We start from the raw sequence: 23,522 nt of genomic DNA on the forward strand, positions 1-23,522 counted from the left end.
CTTATAATTTAAGTATATTTTTGATGTGTCTCCTATAAGTATATAATTGAATTTTTAAAAACACACTCTAAAAATATCTGTCTTGAAGTACTTAGTTTCTTTACAGTGAATGTAATTACCACATTGCATTGAATGAAATAATTATGTTTAAATACATTGTCATACTTTCTGGTTTCTGTATTTCTCTCCAATTTTATGTCTTTCTCACCTTTTTCAACCACTTTTCCTAATTGCTTTTTGTACTTATGTGTTTTTCTCCCTACACATACAAAAGTGTTTCTCTTTCCTATTATTTGCTATCTTAAAAATTAAAATATGCAAATCTGACAAAATAGAAAATTTTCTTTTCATCTTCAACCAGATAATAATACAAGGGAAAATACAAGGACCTTAAAACAATGCACATTCATGCATTCCCCTGGCTTGCGTGCTCTTCTAGCCATCACTATTTTCATCTTTTCCAAAATACCTTGGGTCAAGATGATGTGAGCATGAACATTGAGTAGACTTCAGTGCAGCTTTTCCCAGCTTCTCCTCACCCTTCTCCTCACTGCTGGTACCAAGGCACCCTCCTGGAATATCCCCTACAGGTGGAATCAGGGTCTGGTTAGATTTAGTTCATCTTTTACCTGACCTTAGCTTTGGGAGAATCCTCCCTTTAAAGAGTCAGCTTTCTTGTCAGACCGATAGCCTCTGGCTCTTGATCCATATTTTCACTACCTCCAGGGACCCTCACAACAAAACATTGGATTCACTTGTATCAGTAATTGCCCTCAGGTTAAGGCTCTTTCAGGACTCAGCTTGATTTCTTGGGTCTCTGCTTCCACTTAGTTTTGGAACCCAGTAACTCCTTTCTTTCTCTTTCTTTCTTTTTTTTTTTTTAAGATTTTATTTATTTATTCATGAGAGACAGAGACAGAGAGAGAGGCAGGGACACAGACAGAGGGAGAAGCAGGCTCCATCCTGGGACTCCAGGATCACACCCTGGACCAAAGACAGGCGCTAAACCGCTGAGCCACCCAGGGATCCCCTCTTTCTTTTTTTCTTTCTTTCTTTCTTTCTCTTTCTTTCTTTCTTTCTTTCTTTCTTTCTTTCTTTCTTTCTTTCTTTTTCTTTCTTTCTTTCTTCTTTCTTTCTTTCTTTCTTTCTTTTTCTTTTTTTCTTTCTTTCTTTTTTTTAAATTTGAGTATAGCTGACATACAATGTTACATTAGTTTCAGGTGTACAGCATAGTTACTGGATAATTTTATGTATTATGCCATGTTCACTGCAAGTGCAGCTACCTTCTATTACCATGCAATATCATTACAATATCATTGACTATATTCCTTATGCTGTGTCCTTTATTCCCATGATTTAGCCTGGACCAGATAACTTCTAATAAATTCATCAGGTTCTCAGTATTTAAAAAATCTTTTAAAAACCTGTATCTACATTATAAGTATAATGTCTCAATTAATGTCACAACCATGTATTTAAGGACAATATGAATTCATTTATTAACAAGTGTGCATGTGCATTTACTAGCATGGGGCAGATATGCTTAAATATATTAATTATAGGATACCAATGTTTCTGAAGATACTAGAGGTATTATTGCTATTTCACAAACAAATGTCTTGGTAGTTAGGGGAAAATGAATGCCAAGGGGAAGGCTAGTTAATGTCTTTCTAGAGAACATATATGTCTCTAAGATTTCACATTCTATGTGAAATCAGTCAATGAGAGTTCCTTCCCCTTAGAATTCACAGCTCCCCTCACCAAGAATCTGCAGAGCGAATCTAGGCACCTCATTAACCTCTTCTGTGGATCAAGCTCCTTCAGCAAGTTCTGCTTTCTCAGGGTCCATGATTGGAGAACCTGCCTGCAGATCCCAAAGCAGAAGCCCATCAAAAAACTCTTAGGAATTTTTGTAAGCTTCACTATCCTCCTTGGAAAACATGACACCCACACCTCTGGCCTCCACATTGCAAAAGGTTCTTTTCTTTCCCTGGAAGCAGCCTTGGGCAGCTTCCTTTTATTTGCATGACTCTTTTGAGAGACTTTCTTTCTTTAATTGACTAATTAAGTTAAAGGCCACGGTATCATCCTGGAAGTATTTTTCCTTCTAAAAACAGCATTTTGGCCTTTAAGAGTTCCAGAGAATGGCCTCCTCTACCGCAAGTGCCATTGGGCTTGGCGCCTGACCTTATCCAGCCACCACATGCATGGTGTTTCTTTGAATCTAAAATGAGAGAGGGAGCTAGAAAGCCAGAATCGGCCAGTCTTTCTTTTCTCCCAACTTACTCATTTCCATTAAGTGCCTTAGGGACTGGCTGCTAAATTGTGAACCCAGCAAAGTACATTTGGGCTGTGAGTGGAAACAGTTGGAAAGTTTGGGTTGCTCATCCCAACCAGCAGATCCTCTCTGCCTGTAAAAGAAAGTGGCTCACTTTCTGTGATGTGAAGCAGTAGGTGGATGTGAGTGTAGTCAAAGCTGGGAGAGTGGGGGTGAAGGGTTGGGGGTGGGGGGGGTAGGTGAAGGGGAGAGGCAGTCTTCTGAGATTTCTGGAACTCAGTGCTTCACATCCAGCTAGAAATAACACATGAACAGCTGTACAAGGGTCACAGGTCCTCTCCCAGCTGAAAGCCCTTAAAAACCCAGCAAACTAACTAAATGTGCTGTGGACTTTATTTATGATATTTATTGCACTAGTAGAAACATGGGATAGGGCAGTGGCCTGGGAAATTGTCCTCTGGGAATTTATGCAAATACAGCACAGGAATGTGCAGCTGATAAGATCACCTGCAGTGTCCACCTCAAAGCAAGGGGATTTGAGATTGCTAAGGTCCATCTGTCCTGATCATGGGTAATTGTTGTAATGTGGAAACCCCGCAGCCCACAATGGCAAGTGCATGAGAATTCTTTGCCTTTTCTCGGCTAACACTACTATTTTAACATCATAGTAGGCAGACATTAGACAGTAAGAACTTTCTCATAAGGAATGATATTGCTGGCACTTCTTTAGAAGATGTCAAATGGGTCATAGGACAGGGCTGCAAAGAGGTCACAGAAGTTAGCAGCCAGAGCTCTCTGACTGGCCAGTGTGTTGCTGAACACTTCTCTTTATTCTACGTGACCCATTTGAAAATCAATATAATAATCCCTTTTATCCTAAAACTAAACAGATACTTCTAAGTCTTTACCGATAAAACTAAGCAATGAAAAATTACTATAAGCAATGACCACATATGCTTGACTCTATATTTCTCTTTCTTCCCCAATTCTCTGCTGTCCATCTACAACAACTCCACTGACACCTCTTCCCCCTTTTTCATCTTCACTGCCATCACCCTGATTTGGGACTTCACTATTTATTTACATAAAATCATTCCAATAGCTAAGTCATTGGATTTTTGCCCAATAAGCCTCCAAGTGCTTTCTCTTTCAATTCATGCTAAATACCACAGTGAAATGGATTTGCCTAAAGCACACCACTGACATAAAATTTCTCTGATAGGTGCCTGTCACCTATCAAATTGAGTCAGATATCTTAGTTTCGTATTCAGGTCTTCAACGTACCCATCTTCCTAGCCCTAACTTCTTTGTTCATTATCCTTGTCTTATATTTCAGTCTTAGCTCCAATTTGGGAGAGATGCCTGTGTTTTTGGGCCAGCATAGATTCAATCACTGGGTTCTAGAAAACTACCAAGAGATTATAAGCAAGAAAATGATGTGGTTATATCAGGCTTTAGGTAAGCCTGTGAGTATGGCTTAGAGGGTGACTGAGGAGTTTGAAAGCTCCTGCACTTCTCAAGTGTGAGGGCTTGCTTGACCTTGACAGTAGAAGGAAGAATGGAGAGGAAAGAGATGAACCAAGAAAAAGGCACCAAAAAGAAAGGATTTCTAAAAATAACAGTATTGATGAAGAGGAATGACTTAAAAATTAGAGAAACAAGCAACTTCCCAAATTCCCCATTCTATTTGAGCTCTCTTCTAAGGTTTCAACAACAGTCCTTTGAGATAAAGCTCCGTGTAGTAGGTTGTATGTCTTGTAGTTTTATTTTTTATTTTTTTTTGTCTTGTAGTTTTAAATGACATGTATATTATTTCATTTTAAATATGACTCAAATTAACATTACTTCATTTATCCACTAATCTATCTCCAATGTTTATCATCTTTTAACCACAGGCCTATCAGATATTCTGATTTACTTCCTCAAAATATTTTAATACTTGAGTCACTATTAGCCAAGCAATCAAATAGCTGATTCACAGTTAACTATAATTCTAATCACTGTGTCTTCTGATTGTGGAGCAGAGAAAAATGTATTTTCTGTAAAGTTATTTAAAACAATATTGTGAATGTACAATTCTTTTTCTTTGTGTCTGTTTTAAATGTGCAAATGATCTATAAGACTAAACAAGGTATAGATATACTATGTTATATCAACACAATGGTTGGCTACACAGTCAGCACTCAATAAAGTCTTACTGAACAATTAATATGTTCTTCAGAGTTTTAAAGTTGAAAACATAATAAGTCCCATTTCAGAAAAACAGGTGCAATTGTTATCACTTCCATTTCACAAGGGCAATGGATAAAGGATTTCCTAGCTTGTTTAAACCATTTTAAAAAATTTATAAAAATAGTATTGTGGGGTGGTTTGTTGTTAAATTCCTTGAAGCCTTTATTTAGAAAAAAAATCTTGATATATGAGAGTTTACTTATTGAGTAATATAAGGATTAGGAAAATATTAGGCTGCAACTTGCTCACTGAGTGAATATGGTTCTGATTATCTCTCAGGAATCAGAAAATAAAAAACACTAGAGACCAGGAATTCTACAGCGAAAATTCTAAATATCTGATGAAATGTGTCTTACAAATTAAGTCCCAGACCCTTTTCTGAGCACTTAATACACTCTCAGGGGTAAAATGTGTTTGTTTTTAGCAAAGTAGATTAGCTTACATCTTGTGATGGGAAAAGTCTATGTAATCCAGCCTGTCCTGTAGCTCTCATTTCGAAGCATTTCTTCTGGGTTGTATCTTTTGGCCATAGTTATGGATCTCAATTTTCTTCTCTGTCTGAGTGCTAAATCGTTTTCTGTCTGCTGTCAAGCTGTCTCTTTTGGTTCCCAGGACCCCTCCCCTTTTTGTGAGTTACTCACTTCCAAGGTCAAGTTGAATCCATCTTTAGTTTTCTTTATTTATCACACACTTCAAAATCTAGCATTGCTTCATGTACCTGACTGCTGAGTATGTCCAATTTTAACTTAGAAGATCAATTATTAGACTATAAATAATTGAGATCAAATTTTGTAAAACACTGCATGTTCAATGGACAACCCTAGGTCTTCCAGAGTTCAAAAAACGTGGGGTAGGGCATTAGCTTAATAGGTTTTAAACAATAACTATTTCCAGTAGTTGGATAATTTGGAGGACTGGTCAATATAAGACCCTACCATTGTCCAAACCGCCTTCTGTGTCCCTTCTATGGTGTCAAAAGCCTGGAGAGAGCTACCATTCCCAAGCTCACAGGCTGCCTCCATCAACCCTTCCAGATGGAACTCCCCTGCTAAGCCAGGGGCCTAGGCCTACTTTCATTCTTTCTCATGGCAAATGGTCCAACAGATGTTTCCTAGAGGGTTGTGGTGGCTGGAAGATTGATTTCCTGGCTTACTGGGGTGCTAACATAGTATCTTGAAAATTATGTCATGTGGATTATAACCCTTATGCTTTTCTAAAAGAAACTTTACACTTGTTTGGAAGAGGATACATGTCTATATGGAATTACTTTGGCAATAGCCTTTATTCCTGCTTCCAAATCAAGGAGGGCAACTTCAAATACTAGAAGACAGGCTTCAACATGATTCAGTCCCCCAAAGTGCAAGATCTCCATCACAAAGCAATGTTATGCAGCTCATCACAGATATTTATTATAATGAATTCCAGCAAGCAAACTATATTGTCTCCTGATGAAAAGTATGATAGTTTATCAAGACTATTTTGAATTCTAAGCCTGATCTTCAACCAGCTTGCATAGCTTCCACATGTGGATAATAATAGCTAACACTGATATAGCAATTCACTTTACACCAGATGCCCTTAAAAACACTTTACATGTGTTAACTAACTTGATCTACTCCTAACAATCATCCTATGATACAGGTACTATTATAATTCCCATGTTAAAGGCAGAGAACTACTGCAAGTGACTTGCCCCAAATCCAACAGGCTCATAACAGTTGGGGTCAGGATTTGAATCCATTAGTATCAATCTCAGATTAACTGTTGTACAATATTCCATCTCCATAAACTTTAACCCAATTTGAACATTTATAAATCATCAATGTATTTTTTTAAAGTGCCTTTTATTTCTTTTTGTTGTCTGATTGTTGAGGCTAGAATTTCTAGTACTATATTGAACAAAAGTGGTAGGAGTGGGCATCCCTATCATGTTCCTCACCTGTGGGGAAAAGTTCTCAGTTTTTCCTTATTGAGAATGATATTCACTGTGGGCCTTTTGTAGATGGCTCTTATGATATTGAGGTATGTTCCCTCTGTCCCTGTACTTTGGAGAGTTTTAATTGAGAAAGGATGCTGTATTTAGTCAAATTCTCACTCTTCTCAGATAAAATGATACTTTGTGTGGAAAACCCAAAGACTCCACTCCAAAATTGATAGAATCCATACAGCAATTCAGCAATGTGTCAGGATATAAAATCAATGCATAGAACTCAGTTATACTTCTATACACTAATGATATAGAAGAAAGAGAAATTAAGGAATAGATCCCATTTACAATTGCACCAAAAACTATAAGATACATAGGAATAAACCTAATCAAAAAGGTAAATTATCTATACTCTAAAACCTATAGAATACTTATGAATTAAATTGAGGAAGACACAAAGACATGGAAAAGCATTCCATGTTCATGGATTAGAAGATTAAATATTGTTAAAATGTCTATGCTACCCAGAGCACTCTACACATTCAATGCAATCCCTATCATTATACCATTGACATTTTCCTCGGAGTTGGAATGAATAATCCTAACGTTGTATAGAATCAGAGACATCTGGTGATTCAGGGTTTGAGTGTCTGCCTTTGGCTCAGGGCATGATCTTGGGGTCCTAGGATTGAGTCCTCCATCGGGCTCCCTGCAGGGAGCCTGCTTCTCCCTCTGCTTATGTCTTTGCCTCTCTCTCTCTCTGTCTCTGTGTGTTTCTCATGAATAAATGAATAAAATCTTTTTAAAAATCTTTCAAAAATTGTATGGAATCAGAAAAGACCCTGAATAGCCAGAGGAATGTTGAAAAAGAAAACCAAAGCTAGGGGCATCACAATGCCAACTTCAAGCTATATTACAAAGCTGTAATCATCAAGACAGTATGGTACTGGCACAAAAACAGACACGTTGATCAATGGAACAGAATAGAGAACCCAGAAATGGACCCTCAACTTTATGGTAAAATAATCTTTGACAAAGTAGGGAAGAATATCTAATGGAAAAAAGACAGTCTCTTAAACAAGTGGTGTTAGAAAAATTGGACAGCCACATGCAGAAGAATGAAACTGGACCACTTTCTTATACCACACCCAAAAATAAATTCAAAATAGGGGGAAGATCTAAATGTGAGACTGGAATCTATCAAAATCCTAGAGAACATAGGCAACAACTTCTTTGAACTCAGCCACAGCAACTTTGTGGAAGACACGCCTATAAAGACAAGGGAAACAACAGCAAAAATGAATTATTGGGGCTTCATCAAAATAGAAATCTTCTGCACAGAAAAGGAAAATAATCAACAAAACTAAAAGGCAACTTATGGAATGGGAAAAGATATTTGCAAATGATAGATTGGATAAAGCTCTAGCATCCAAAATCTATAAAGAATTTATCAAGCTCAACACCCAAAAAACAAATAATCCAGTCAAGAAATAGGCAGAAGGCATGAACAGACATTTCTCTAAAGAAGACATACAAATGGCCAATAGACACATGAAAAAATGTTTCATATCACTTGCCATCAGGGAAATGCAAATCAAAATCACGGTGAGATTCCACCTTACACCAGACAGAATGGCTAAAGTTAACAAGACCGGAAACAACAAACATTGGTGAGAATGCAGAGAAAGAGGAACCCTCCCACACTGTTGGTGGGAATGCAAGCTGGTTGAGCCACTCTTGAAAACAGTATGGAGGTTCCCCTAGAAGTTAAAAATAGAGCTACCTTATGATTCAGTAATTGCACGACTGAATATTTGCACCAAAGATACAAATGTAGTGACCTGAAGGGGCACCTGCACCCCAATGTTCATAATAGCATGTCCACAGTAGCCAAACTGTGGAAAGAGCTGAGATGTCCATTGACATATGAATGGATAAAGAAGATGTGGTAAATAATACATACAATGGAATATTACTCAGCCATCAGAAAGAACGAATACTTAACATTTACATTGACATGGATGGAACTGGAGGGTATTTTCTGAGTGAAATAAGTCAGAGAAAAACAATTATATGGCTTCACTCACATGTGGAATATAAGAAACAGCACAGAGGATCATAGGGTAAGGGAGGGAAAACTGAATGGGAAGTCATCAGGAGAGAGGAGGAAAAACCATGAGACTCAACCATAGGAAACAAACTAAGGGTTGATGGTGGGGAGATGGGTGGGGGAAGGGGTAATTTGGTGATAAGCATTAAGGAGGACACATAATGTGATGAACATTAGGTGTTATATGCAACTAATAAATCATCACACACTAAGAAGGAAGGGAATGAGGTAGTTTAAGTATATAATAATATATCGATAGAGTAGGGATAATTGAAAGATATAGAAACTGGAGGCCTGAAAAGGACAATGAGCAATTAGAGTGAACATCAGAATATGAGACAGATGGATAGGAAATAGTCATAGAAGAGTTTAAGTTTTATGATATAAGCATCAAAGAGTTTAGGAGGTTGAAAGAAGGCAAAGGTGAAGATCAAGAATCCTGATGATGCTCAAGGACCTAGATGCTGACCTCTTGGCCACTTTGGCCATAGGAATATTGAAACCAGCCAGTTTGGTGGTACAACATGGGCTATAGAAGATTATTATGGCCTAGGTGCTAATGTCTTGAGCTTATGTCTTAATTGTAGCAGCATGACTAAAGGTGGACAGCTTTGTGACAATACGAAGGATGAAAGACAGGAAAAGTCAGGTAGTATTAATTTAGAATGCAGTTTTACATAGAGACAGAAGAACAGTTCTTTCACAAGTGGCATTGAAGAGCTCAGAATGCCATTCCCTCTCCTGGCCCTTGAGTAGATCAGGAAACATTGACTTCAAAGGGCAGCATGAAAGAAAAAAAAAATCAGGGTAGATCCTGGATTTCTTTAAGGGATGGAGGGAAAATTCTGAGAACATCTGGGGGCATAGGGTAGGATTTTGTCATAATATAGGCTCTGAGAGCACAGATGAAAGATGGGAAATTAGGAAGAGTGGAGACAGGAAATGGGAGGAATCAAAGAGCAGTGTGAGAAAGGAAAAAAAAAAAAAAGGCAAACCCAACCAACCAACCAAACAAACAAAAACAAAGAGCAGTGTGAAAAAAAAAAAAAAAGGAGTAGGACATTATGGGGCAGAGGGAGTACCATAGAGAAAGATCAGAGGATGTATGGCATGTTCAAAAGCTTCCAGTGTTTCACTCCAGCCTCAGCACAGAGAACAAGGCTGGAGCACGGGGGAAGATAATGTGATTCCAGAGCTCATTAATTAATCTGAATATGTAGATTGCTTACAGTTGGTGTAGATGAAGTGAAGACCTGGGACAGCTTACCGGTTAATATCACCTACAGTTCTGGCATAGTAACTCTTCATTACACATGAAGGAAGGACTGAGGCCCATTTATCAAGAGTTATTAAATACACTGTGGCTATTATTAAGGATCAATTAAGTTAATTCTTCAATTCATTTTTAACATCTGGTATCCACATTCTAGTGTAGTGTCAAGAAGTCTTGCAACACTAGAGTAGGACTGATGGTCAACAAATTTAGACCATTGAGCTTAGAGTCTGAGTCTGAACAAGTCAACTACAGATAATGGAAACTGATAATAAAATCTTGATGGAAAATGCAAGAAATGCATCACTTTACCATTTCAAATAATTTGCATGAATACTGTTTATTTTTCCCCTAATTTTCCATTTGACATGGTCTAATAAATAACAAACTGTTATTAATTACTGCTTAAATGGGAAAGCATACTTAAGCCGTGTAACCTTTTAGACTGAAAAAAACAAATACTTATTTTTGATGATGTCTTAAATGTTGTTTCCAGTCTCATGTTTTTATCTTAGTAAAAATTAGCTAACCTAGCACTATCTTTCAGGAATGCCTTTTTTTGCAGTTCAAAAACACTTGCTATATGTGTGTAAAAGCTATTTGAATTAAGTATAAAGTTAAAACTTCATGCCTCAAACCTCATTCAAGTCATATTCAAATATGTTTATAATAATTTCCTCTACAAATTCAAGAGTAGAACTATTATCCCTTAATGAGGATCTTTTCAATGGTGTAGTATTCATCACATCATGAGATTTGAGAATGACAAAGGACTATGCCTAGAATTAGAGCTTAAATGGAACAAGTTCTTACGGTATTAAAATGCAGTATGTTGGGGAAAATGAACAGGCAGGAAAGGGACCAGAGAATTTATAGTTGGCTGCCATGATCAGTAAAGAGAACTGGGAATATATATATATATATATATATATATATATATATATATATTTATATAAAATATATATTTGCTTTTACCACTATATTCCTGACAACAGTATTTGATGCTTTGGATTTGTAGACATGATCTCAATTTTAAACTATTCTAGAACCCATTCTTCTGATTATAGACCTACAGGGCTAGATATTCTTCAAGTTTACCTAGTTATAGGAGAATTTATTTTCAAATTATTGTGGGAGTGGGAAATGGTTTATTTTTTCCATTCTATGACCCTGTGTGCTATATTATAGGTCATAGGGATTGAATCAAACTGAATTGTATTTTCCTCCAATGTCTTATGATTGTTATTACCTTTCTTTATTCTTTGAAAGGGGAGAGTATAAACAGAAATTATCCACTACACACAACACACACAGTGACCAAATACAATCTTTAAAATTTTAAATATCATAAAGTTAACTGGGGAACATAATGTTTTTCCAAACAATACCCCATTATCTTTAATCTTCTCACTGATAGGATACAGAGTAGATGTCTACGATGAAAAATTCCACTAGAAATTTCCTTTGGGGGAGGAGGGCAGTGGATGGTTTTTGTTGTTTGTTTTATATTTGATAGTAGAATAAATTGGAATGTTTCATACCAAGGATTGAGCTAAATTGTTTAATTGCATGTGAGGGATGAAAATGGCTATAAAAATTGTATTGGATTCCAAATCACATTTTGAAATATGGATACAATTAGGAAAGTGTATCCTCCATTAAAAAAGGATTTAATAAACAAATGAAAGAATTTGTCAGTTATCATCTTTTTCCACAAAACTTGAATCAGTTGTACTAAACCCTTCACTCTTTAATTTTCTCTTAGTCAGCTGCTCCCTGTCTTGGCTTTCCTTGTCACCACACTCCTAGCTTCCTGAATTCTTCTTTACCAGGCTCTTCCTCCTGGCTTAACAAATACATCTCTAACTGGCCATTTGTCTTGGAGATGTCATTCTATTTTCTTCAGTTCCCATTATTTCCACACAGGTATTTACAAAAATCAACTTTCACTAATCTCACTACCTTCCAGTTTCTTTTTTTTTAAAGTATTTTTTAAATTTTTATTTATTTATGATAGTCACACAGAGAGAGAGAGAGAGAGAGGCAGAGACACAGGCAGAGGGAGAAGCAGGCTCCATGCACCGGGAGCCCGACGTGGGATTCGATCCGGGGTCTCCAGGATCGCGCCCTGGGCCAAAGGCAGGCGCTAAACCGCTGCGCCACCCAGGGATCCCCTACCTTCCAGTTTCTTAAGAGAATGCACATCCTAACAATAGGAAAAATAAATTGTTGGAAATTCTGTGCATTACATAGACATAGTTTGGATTTAAATACACTTAAAATGTTTGTAGGATTGTGGCCACCCCAATTGTCATATCTTCTAATTACTTGTATGTGTGTGTGCCTTCTGGCTCACTACCATCCAGGCTATGTTATCATACTAAAGGTCCTGAAGTTGTACCTTCACAGGACAAATAAACTCAGGCCTCTCATCATCCCCAAGACAAATGAGCCAAGTCCTCTGCCTACTACTCTGCAACTAGTGACATCAAATAGGCCAAAATTCATTAGGGCTCCAATTTCTCTTTGTCAGTCAATTTCTATAATGTTCTTTATTTCCTGGCACCTCACTCAGATCAGCCTGCATGTACTTCCTAAACCACTCTATTTAGGGATTTGTACTATTTATCTCTAACACTTCTTTCCCCTTCTCATTAATGTCTTCCACCAACCTTTGAGCCATTTCTTTCCTTCACTGAGAAGTTTGGAAAATGGTTCATAGCCTTACCTTATTTCTAAAGCTTGCTATCACCCTGAGTGGGTTTGTGACATCCCCTTCATGGTTCATCCTGCATTTCCCTCATGAATCACAGTCATCTCCTCTTTGCTATATTAGCTATTTCTACTAAGAGCTTTCCTTAAATAGAGTACAGATTCACCCTGAATAGATTAAAGTAGTGTGACAGTTCGATTGAAAGTATAGGTTTGTCGTAAGAGAGACCTAGCTTTGAATCCTGACTCTACAGGAGTAGTTGTTTTAATTTGGACAAGCTATTTAATCTTTATAAACTGTATTTTTCCCAACTTTAACTTGGAGAGGATATTACTTACCTCAAATGATGGATGATTGAATGACATAATACATAAACCTTCTTGGCAGGTTATTCTTTCATTAATTGCTTCAATAAGCAAAAATTTGAGTACGTGGTACATATTGTACTAGACAGAGCGAAAACAACAGCCAGCAAATACAAAGCAGGGCTTCCTCTTAAAAAGCTTACAGTGGAGGCACCTGGGTGACTCAGCAGTTGAGCGTCTGCCTTTGGCTCAGGTCGTGATCCCAGGGGCCTGGGATCCAGTCCCGCATCAGGCTCCCTGTGGAGATCCTGCTTCTCTCTCTGCCTATGTCTCTGCCTCCCTCTCTGTGTCTCTCATGAATAAATAAATAAATAAATCTTTAAAGCTTACAGGGTACTGAATAATGAATAATGTATACATTCTTAATCAAATAATTACTTTAATTAAAGAACATGCAACTTAAAAGTATCATAAGGACTCTAAAGAAAAGGGAAGTTGTGCTCCATAGACAGATGGCAGAGGAAGCTGACTTCGACTGGTTATCCACAAGGCTTTCCTAAAGAGGAGGTATTTAAGCCAAGATCTGAAGATGTAATAGGCATTAACTAGATAAAGAGCTTTTTTTATTTGTTTTGTGACATGAGAAGGAGAGAACTTTTCAGGTAGAGGAAAGCATGTGCAAAGACCTTATGTTGGAAAGGATCATGTTGGATTAGGAGGATTGAAAACATGCCAGTATAACTCAGATAGTGAGGGAAAGAGCAGGTTCAGATGGGACAAGAGAAATGAGCAGAAATCAGAACATTAAAGCATTTCTATGTTATATTAAGGATTTTTGTTACTCTTCTAAGAGCAATGAGAAGCTATCAAAAAGATTTATACAGAGACATGGCATGATCACCAAGAGAGTTTATTGCTGCTCTAGGAGAAATGCTAAAGGAAGTTCTTTTGGTGGAAATGAAAGGACACTAGAAAATAATTCTAATTCACATGAGTAAATAGAGTACCAGCGAGGGTAATTACATGGGTAAATATAAAATTAAGTATTAATGTATTTTGATATATTACTTATCTTTTTTCCTAAATGATTTAAAAGACAATTGAATAAACCAATAATTATAAATCTAAATTGGGTACACAATGAATACAGATTTATAACAATAGCATAACTATGGAAACAGAGCTATTTATAATAGTAAAGCTTTAGTATACTATTGAAACTTAATTGTTATGGGGCGCCTGGGTGGCTCAGTGGTTGAACGTCTGCCTTTGGCTCAGGGCGTGATCCCAGAGGCCTGAGATAGAGTCCCACATTGGGCTCCCCACAGGGAGCCTGTTTCTCCTTCTGCCTATGTCTCTGCCTCTGCCTCTGTGTGTGTGTGTGTGTGTGTGTGTGTGTGTCTCATGAATAAATAAATAAAATCTTAAAAAAAGAACCTAAATTGTTATTAATTTCAACTGGAATAATATAATTGAGATGTTATTACTAAGAAAATAACTCAAAACTTATGGTAAAAAATGACACAAAAGACTTAAAATAGCATACAAGAAAATATCTAGGGATATTTTCTTAGGGGAAAATAAGGAGCAAAGTGACAGAAGTTCAGAGCCCCTTTTTAGTAACTATATTAAATGTAAATGGATTAAGCTCTTCATTTAACAAGCAGAGATTAATAGAATGAATATTTTAAATGATCAAACTATATTCTGTGTAGAAGAAATTCACTTTAGATTTAAAGACATAAGTTGATATAAAAAGATGGAAAGAAATATTTTATTCAGACTATAGCCAAAAGAAGATCTGGAGTGATTATATTAACAATGAAAAAAATAAAATTTAAACAAAAATTGCTGTAAGAGATAATGAAGAGCATTATATAATTATTAAAGGAATAATCTATCAAGAAGTCATAGCAACTATATACACCTAACAATAGAACCCCAAATGTATGAAACAGAAATAAACTTCCACATTTTGGTAAATTTGTTTTTTTGACAATGTTGCCAAGACAATTCAATAATAGTGAACAATAATGCAACAAATGGGGGCATCTGGGTGGCTCAGTCCATTAAGTGTCTGCCTTCAGCTCAAGTCATGATCCCAGGATCCTGGGATTGAGTCTGGCATTGGGAATCCCTATTCACCAGGGAGTCTGCTTCTCTTTCTCCTCCCTTTGCCCCCCCCCACCCCAACTCATACTCTCTCTCTCTCTCTCTCTCACTGTTTCTCAAATAAATAAATAATATCTTTAAAAAAAATAATGCAACAAATGATACTGGAAAACTAAATGTTCATATAGAAAAAAAAATTTGAACTCCTGCCTCATACCACATATAAAAATTCAAAAATGAATTAAAGACCTGAATGTAAGAGCTAAAACTATAGAAATTTTAGAAAAAATATAGAAATAAATTTTTGTGACCTTAGATTAGGTGGTAGTTTCTTAGATATGACACCAAAAGCACAAACATACAAACAGAAAATAAATTATACTTCAACAAAATTAAAAACTTGGTGTTTCAAAGATATCACTGAGAAAGAGAAAAACCAGCACATTCTCAAGAATGGAAGATAATATTTGCAAGTCATATATATGTTATATTAAGAGGTTTTGAATATAAAAAGATTTCTTACAACTCAATAACAACAACAACGACAAAACACCAGATAACCCCATTCAAAAGTGGGCAAAGGATCTGAATAAACATCTCTTCAAAGAAAATACACAAGTGATGAATAAGCAAATAAGAAAAGCAGCTCAGCCTCAGGAATTTTCAATTCAAGACCACAAAAGATATCACTAAAAGATAATAAAAAGCACTGGTGAGGATGCGAGAAATCTCAGCACTCATACATTGAGATAGGAATGCAAAGTGGTAAAAAAAAAAAAAAATAAATAAATAAATAAATAAATAAATAAATAAATAAAATAAATTTAAAAAAATAAATAAAATTAAAAAAAAAAAAAGGAATGCAAAGTGGTACAGTCGCTTTAGAAAACATTCCCCAAATGTTAAACATAGGGTTTCCATACAACCCATCAATGCCACTCTTAGGTGAACCCAAGAGAAATATAACATAAATCCATGCAAAAAACTTTAATGTATATTTACAACAGCTATATTCATAATAGTCAAAAAGTAGAAACCATCCAAATGTTCATTACTGATGAATGGAAAAACAAATGTGACATGTCCATACAATGAGATGGTATTTTCTCATTAAAAATAAATGAAGTATGGGTACATGCTACAACATGGATACTTTGTAAACATTATGCTAAGTAAACCAATCAGAAAAGACCACATGTAGTATGATTCCATTTATATGGAATTATACGAATTATATAGTTTGTATAAAATTATACCCAAATCTGTAGAGACAAAAAGTAAGTCACTGGTTGCCTGGGCCTAGAGAATTTGGGGGCAAAGAAGGAGTAATTAAGTGCTAAGGGACTGGGATTTCTTTTCGTGGTGCCAGGAATGTTCTAAAAGTTGACTATGTTGATAATTATATAGTTCTGCAAATATATCTAAAAACCATTGAATGGTTAAGTGGGTGGATTATATGGTATGCAAATTATATCTAAATAAAGCTGCTGTTTTACAAAACCTCAATATTAGAAAATATCTGAAAGAAACCAGTGAATTTCATTTTATAATAAAACAAAAGCTCAATTGTCTATCCCTTAGAAAAACATAGATTGGCATGCTATAGAAATTAAAGCAAAGAAGAAGCAATCTTTTTCAAAAGGCACACACACACACACACACTCAAGCTGGGAGTGACTCTGAAGCATGGTGGATCAGACAAGTCTGTCTTCACAGCATATGGCTGGATCCTGTTTTCTCTTCAAAAGAAATAAAGTGGCAGTTTTTGTTACTTTAGAGGCGATCTGGCCATGACAGGAGGCTTCTTTTGTTCCATGACTAGGTAAATGGGCTGTAATGACTCCAGAGAGATCAATCATGCTTTGTTATATATGCATATTCATTTACATTTTCATTTCCTCATGAATTCATTCAAAATAAATGGAGTATCTATAGTGAGCTGGAGCTATATCAAGGTCACCCTGAGATGAAATAGATATTTTTTGGAATTGCAAGATTGGCTTTCTCCATTCTTCTCTTTACTGCTTTTCATTCTTACCCCTTCAGTGTCCCCTTACTTCTGTTGTTCAAATGTGTAACGTCCTCCAAACTCAATCCTTCATCACTAAGAAGTTCTAGGAAAATTATAGAGCTCAAATATTATCACTCTTAGAATAATTTTCTATCTTAAAAAAAGTAAATAAAAGCTGTAAACCAAAAGAAACACTAAAAGTGGGATTTTGAGCATTAAGAGGGTTTTGTGTATTCATTCATTCAACAAATATAACTTGCCTATTGAGCTCTAGAACTAGGTGATAGAAATTTTTAAAAATGAACCAGACACATGGATCCTGCCCCAATGAAGTTTATTTGTGAATATGGGTGTGGTGTGCATATAAACATACAATCTTGAGGGCACCTGGGTGGTTCAGGGGTTAAGCATCTGCTTTTCGCTCAGGTTATAATCCTGGAGTCCCGGGATCAAGTCCCACATCAGGCTGCATGCAGGGAGCCTGCTTCTCCCTCTGCCTGTGTCTCTGCCTCTCTCTCTCTGTGTCTCTCATGAATAAATAAAATCTTTAAGAAAAATGTATGATCTTGAAATACAGGGCAATGAGTATTTCTAGTTGGTGAGTACCCACTAAACTTTAGGAAATTTTTAAAAATAGAATTGACTTGAAACTTTGCTTATATTTTGTCATTTAAAAAACACATTTATATCATAGTAAATATTTGTGACAGGGAAGAGAAAAGGCTGAGGGAAAACTGGGTTTGATGAAAGGTGGACAAAAAAGACATCTTTTTGTTGAAAGGTGCAAAGGAAGCAGAAGAAATGTGGCTTAACTGTGGAAGGTCTGTGATCAAGGACCACAGCCTTGGAGGTGAACACAGTTGTGGACTTGCTAATTCCTTCTCTGACCTGCAGAAATTTAGAATGATTCCCGGACATCGATCCACTTTTTATAGACTAACCTTAATTTTCAAAAATTTTAATGGGGTATTCACTGGACTGTCTGAAACCCCAGCGCCACATGGAGCAGGAGAGCTCTACACACAGATCGAGTCTGGTAGATTTGAGTTCCCCAGCTCAAGGGTTTTCAGGACCTAGACATAAGGCTATTGGATAAGAGCTTGGGGCACTAGAAGGAGCATGGTCCACCTAAATGCATTCCAGTTCAAATTTTTTTAAATACTTGCTAGCCTAAGAGGACATGGCTACTAGTCTTGAATCACTGGAATAGAGCTTCCTGTTATCTGAAGAAATACAAACAGGACAAATGACTCAATCTTCTCCATTCTTTCAATGTCACTGGACCATGCCTCACTCAGCCTCCCTTCGCCCACTACTGTGCTCCTCCTAGATAATGCATTTTTCTTCTGATAACTGCCTTTTCTCTCTTCCTTATCAATTTGTAACCCCTCAGTGCAATAATATAAACTAAATTTTAAAGATTAATGTGACCTAATTAAATGAAAACCCATCAAATTGGAAATGACCCATTACTCTTGATTTTCCCGAGAGGCTTTCCATTAAAATGCTTCAAAAAGGTAACTTCCCTGACTCTCCAGGGGGGGAAATTCAGTGAAGAAATAGTTCATAAGCAATCTGGGATTCTGACTTTGATATGTTTAGCCCTGTATGTTTTTACAAAACTGGAGGTCTGCATACTTCTCATTTTACAAACAAAATAATACATAAAACCCCCTACAACCAGAGAAGCCATTATAATTGGTTGACCTTAAGCAAAAATGCCTCAGAACAAACTTGTGGATGCTGGTCTGTTGGATATTTCTGGCTAAATGAAGTGCTTTGGCTGTCTCATACGGTGAGAGTTAAGTCAAGAGCGGAAACGCAGTTAATTGTCTTAGAGACACAACAGTTCTTCCCTAGCCTTCCAAGACATCCCTCACTAACCTGGAGTTATATAATGAGTTCAACTAAGTCCAAACACGTCTCTTTACATGGTAAGTTATTCATGGAAAAGTGAGCAAGTACAGAATGACATGAGACGTTCAGATCACTGGATGCCATTGAAATAAATATCTGTCAGTCACTGGCAATGGCTTTTAAAAACAAGCTGCATTTTACATTGCACGGTGTAATAAAGATCACATCACAGCCAACCTATTATCAAAGCTCAAAAACAAATAAATGTACAGTATACTTGCCAAGGCCTTTTCTCAGGTTTTATCATTGCTGACAATAGAGCCGGTGTTGTGAGAACCATGTTAGTTGGCCAATTCACACATGTCATGCTTTGTTCTCTGCCTGAACCTGCTCCTGCATGACTTTTGGACTAATGCTATTTATTTTTGTTGTTATTATTCAATGCAATTTGGCAGAAATGCAGAAATTCTGCAATCATTTAGTCAGTCTCTGAAATTCTTGTGAAATTCTTCCAGGCTGGCAAGAAAAATAACATTTCTGTACTAAGATTAAAACACCTAAGTGACACATAATTGACCTTGACAGCTTGTATTGTGGAGAAAATTGTGGGGGGATAATCAAGAGACATCATGTCTTGCCTTGACACAGGTACAAGAGCAAACAAAGGAGTATGAGATGCTGGAGGTCAGGAAACACTTCTGGTAGATCTACCTTCCTCAGCAAATATCGTTTGGGCTATCATCATGGCCAAGGCTCTGTGCTTGGCTCTGTGAGGACATGTGAGGACGTATGAGACAAAGGGCCTTCAGTGAATTATACAAGAGATGCATGTGCCAAATTTAGATGCCGTGGATGGGAAAGGAAAACTGGATAGGTACCCAATTCACCTGGGGCCTAGTCCAGTCTCTGATACTAACCTGTGAGCTCAGATAAGTGTCTTTACATTGTGCTTCTGTTCCTCACCTTAAATGTCTACAACCAAATTTAGGTGTCATCTCGAAATAAGTTGACCAGTGCATCGAGTTTTCCTGGTGAAAGGGTCTGGCTCAGCAAGGTCCGGATTCTACTACCAGTCAGTCTTCCAAAGGATTCCCTTTCCTCTTAATCTGCCATGAACATTCAACATCTACTCAGAGTTTCTGAGTATCTAATGATAAAAGTTGGATTGTGGTAGCTTTATTTAAGAACATGCCATTTAGAGGATAAAATTGTTTTTCTTTTTCTTTTTTAAATATTTTATTTATTTATTCATGAGAGACACACAGAAGGAGAATCAGGCTCCCTCCGGGGAGCCCAATGTGGGACTCAATCCCAGAACCCCAGGATCATGACCTGAGCTGAAGGCAGACGCTCAATCGTTGAGCCACCCAGTTGTCCCAAAACTGCTTTTCAAATACAGTTTTTATAAACTCTCCAAATGTTGAGGTAAATGACATCACTGTGGCAACATCTGAATAGCTCATAGCTAATTCTTCATTTAAAATGTATTGTTATTATTCCATTTCTATTTGCAGAACTACCGTTATATGGTGCGATTCAAGTTCTGGAAAGACCATACGGTCTGCTGGGCAGATACTGTCCCACGAGCACCTGCTGTGGGCCAGGGTGCAATCGCAGACGTCCACTGTCCCCAGGTCTGGGCCACTTTTAGCACAGGAAGGCATGCCACGAGCAAGAAATACGACCTGGGATTATATTCTAAATGTGATTAACAGCTCCTCTCTCTACTTCTCAGCAGTGTAGCTGGAAAGACAGAGTAAGTATATATTTCTAACGCCACTGACCAAAAACGAGGGCCAGCAATTAAACTTATTCCACAACCTAGGAGAAATTCCGAATAAGCAGAAGATAGACAGTGCTAAAGCCTCCAGCTGTCAAAAACAAGTAAAATCTGGCTGCCAGAATGTAGGCAGTCAGCCCCCTCGCCCCCCCCCCCCGTTTTAGAAATATAAGAGACGCCCTAAGATTGCCCCCGTGCTGTGGATTGTGAATCTGGCACAGAGGGATTGCGATGAAGCCTCCAAGCTGCCGAAATCCTTCCACCTCCACCGGCACTTTTCTTCTCTTATCCATTCAAGCTTTCAGCTTACAGGAGCAACTGAGAGCAGAAGTGGATTCATGGTGAGGCATTGTATTCAGGAAGGTGTAGACTCTGCCAGTAAAATACTCCAAGCAGAAGTGGGGAGAGGAAGAGCCACCTCGATAGCAGTGCAGTCTATCTTGGCCTAAAAGCTTGCCAACCTCTGCTGTATATTATAATTGGCCAAGATATGAGAGGGCATCCCTAGAGAATGGGATCATGGGGACGCAGTAAAGGGGCAAGAAGCAAGACAGGGACAAGACAAGATATTTAGAACCCCAGGGACGACAAAGACAGATGTCGTGCCTGCTTTGCAATTTCACCATGGAACAGTAAACCCAGTTCACAGATATGGATCCTCTTCGGTTCATAATCCCTCTCATGGGGCACCTGCACGGCCCACTTGGTGAGGTGACCGCCTTCAGCTCAGGTCATGATTCTCTGATCTTAGGATGGGGCTAAGGTGGGGCTCCCTGCTCAGTGGGAGTCAGCTTCTCCCTCTCCCTCTGCCTCCTCTGGCCTGCTCATGCTCTGTCTCTCTCTCTTTCAAATAAATAAAGTCATATATATATATATATATATTCCCTCTCATGCTTTTATCTGATTCACTTTCATTTAAGATTTGAAGTTAATATAGTCATTTTCTTAGTTTCCAAAACCTGAAATTATTTTTTTCCCTCAAGATGGTGAGCTAGGCAAGAGTCTTCATGCAAATGCTATATGGGGGTATATACTCAAAAAAGTCATTTTCACACATCTCTTTCAATTGCAGGTTATGCTAACCCAGAGAAAGTATGTATGACTAACCATTGCAAATAATACAGGAGAAAAATACTATTTGTATGTTTGTTTTCCTCCTCAGTTGAAAGAAAGGTCACTAACAATTCTTTTCCAACATGAGCGAAATTGTTTCAAATAATCAGCCCATGTTAAAAAAAATGATTTTGAGACAAATAAAATATTTAGGCCATAAGGTTGGAATGTAAAACAATATCACCAAGATAAAAGAAATGCCTGTTTATATAGAAAACAGACTTGATATTTTCAATGAGGAAAAAAAAAACCAGCATTCAAAGGGATTTTAATATGCCTCCGAAGGCAGTGTACCCAAAAAGTGTTTTTTTATCCTTTCATGTAGTCTTTTCGACTTCCAAGTGCTATGTTCCCAAAGGTCACATGTGATCTGATTAAGTGGAAGCAAAGAAAGAGGTCAGCTATGAAGTTCACAGAAAGTTCCTAGGGCTGAATGGGCTAGTGCACAGAGAAGTCCCGTTAAGGGAGCAACCCAGTTTGGGTCTCTCTAGGTGCTTAATTTGGAGGCTCAGAATCTATCAGCCTCCCTAAAATCACCACGTTCTCAGGGATCTCTGTAACAGGAGTCACTGATGGCACCCAGCACACTCAGTGGAGTAAGAGGCTGCTTCAGGCTTTGGTACTGGTACTCAATGTTAGGAAATCACATCAGAGAGTTTGCTGAACTTACAGCCAGCCTAAGCATTTCTAGCTAGCGTATAAAAGCATTCCAGAGGTGAAGAATGGCAAAAATGATAGTACTTTTCAAGCTTTGGGTTTTTACCCCCAAATAAAATGCTATAAAAAACAGTATGCATGTCTTCGTTATTCATTCACTCACTCATTCATTCTTTTTTTTTTTTTTAAGATTTATTTATTTGAGAGAGAGAGAGCGAGGGCATGCGAGCAGGGGGGCAAGAGCAGAGAGAGAGGGAGAGAATCTTAAGCAGACTCCAGGCTGAGTGCAGAGCCCAACATGGGACTGGATCCCTTGACCCTGAGATGACCACCTGAGCTGAATCCAAGTGGAACACAAAGCCAGCTGAGCAACCCAGGCACCCCTCATTCATTCACTCCAACAAATACTTACTAAACATCTACTCTGCATGGGAAATAGGATGGGGCATCAGAAGAGTCCTTATCTTTTAGAAATTTACTGGATAAGTAAATTTGGGCTTCCCATCACACTCTAAAACTTACTGGACTAGAATACGAATGCTAAACCACTTCTTAAAAGAAACGAGGGAAGGGGAAGGGGAGGGGAAGTGAAATGGAGGGTAAAGGAAGGGAATAGAAGGAAAAGGTAGGGAGGGGAAGCAGAAGGAAAGGGAAAGGGAGGGAAGAGAAAGAGAAGGGAAGGGAAAGGGAAGGAAGGGGTATGGAAGGAAAGGAAGGGAAGGGAAGGGAAGGGAAGGGAAGGGAAGGGAAGGGAAGGGAAGGGAAGGGAAGGGAAGGGAAGAAATAACTGTCAAAGTGCTTACTGTCCTAATAGTGAGAAAGTAGCATCATGAACATATAAGTATCATAACAATGGCAAAATGTTCTCAATGTTTACTTTATAATTGTGTTCATGAATTTTCCCCAAAACACAGACTTTAAAATTAATGGCAGATCTAGCATCAATAATGAGTTCACAGAGCCAATGACTTACTAAACGGTGCAGGGCATTTGGGATGTTTCACCACATGGTTGGTATTTCCTTTACAATCCACCCTGGCTTAAGCTTAAAAGCCTACTGTGTTTTAAAAATGTTCAAGACCATCAGCGAAGGTGTTGGACTGAATTCCGATTCTTACATTCCATTGCTTTGTGAGCTTCTAACATTCCACTGC

The 23,522-nt window shown here is 37.7% G+C and overlaps 1 long non-coding RNA gene across 2 annotated transcripts in view; it reads right to left on the bottom strand.

Moving 5' to 3' along the window:
• Positions 1-23,480, bottom strand: part of LOC140615822 (uncharacterized) — a 51,930-nt gene extending 28,450 nt beyond the window's left edge. The window contains exons 1-2 of one of the 2 annotated variants that reach the window (XR_012016300.1): positions 23,342-23,480; positions 470-584 (exon numbers count right to left, since the gene is read on the bottom strand). This is a non-coding gene — a long non-coding RNA (uncharacterized lncRNA). The remainder of the gene's footprint in view (positions 1-469; positions 585-23,341) is intronic. The other variant, XR_012016299.1, reaches the window with a different exon arrangement.
• Between the last annotated feature and the right edge of the window lie 42 nt (positions 23,481-23,522).

Source organism: Canis lupus, chromosome 24 (genome assembly GCF_048164855.1).
Source record: "Canis lupus baileyi chromosome 24, mCanLup2.hap1, whole genome shotgun sequence".
NCBI classification, from domain to species: domain Eukaryota; kingdom Metazoa; phylum Chordata; class Mammalia; order Carnivora; family Canidae; genus Canis; species Canis lupus.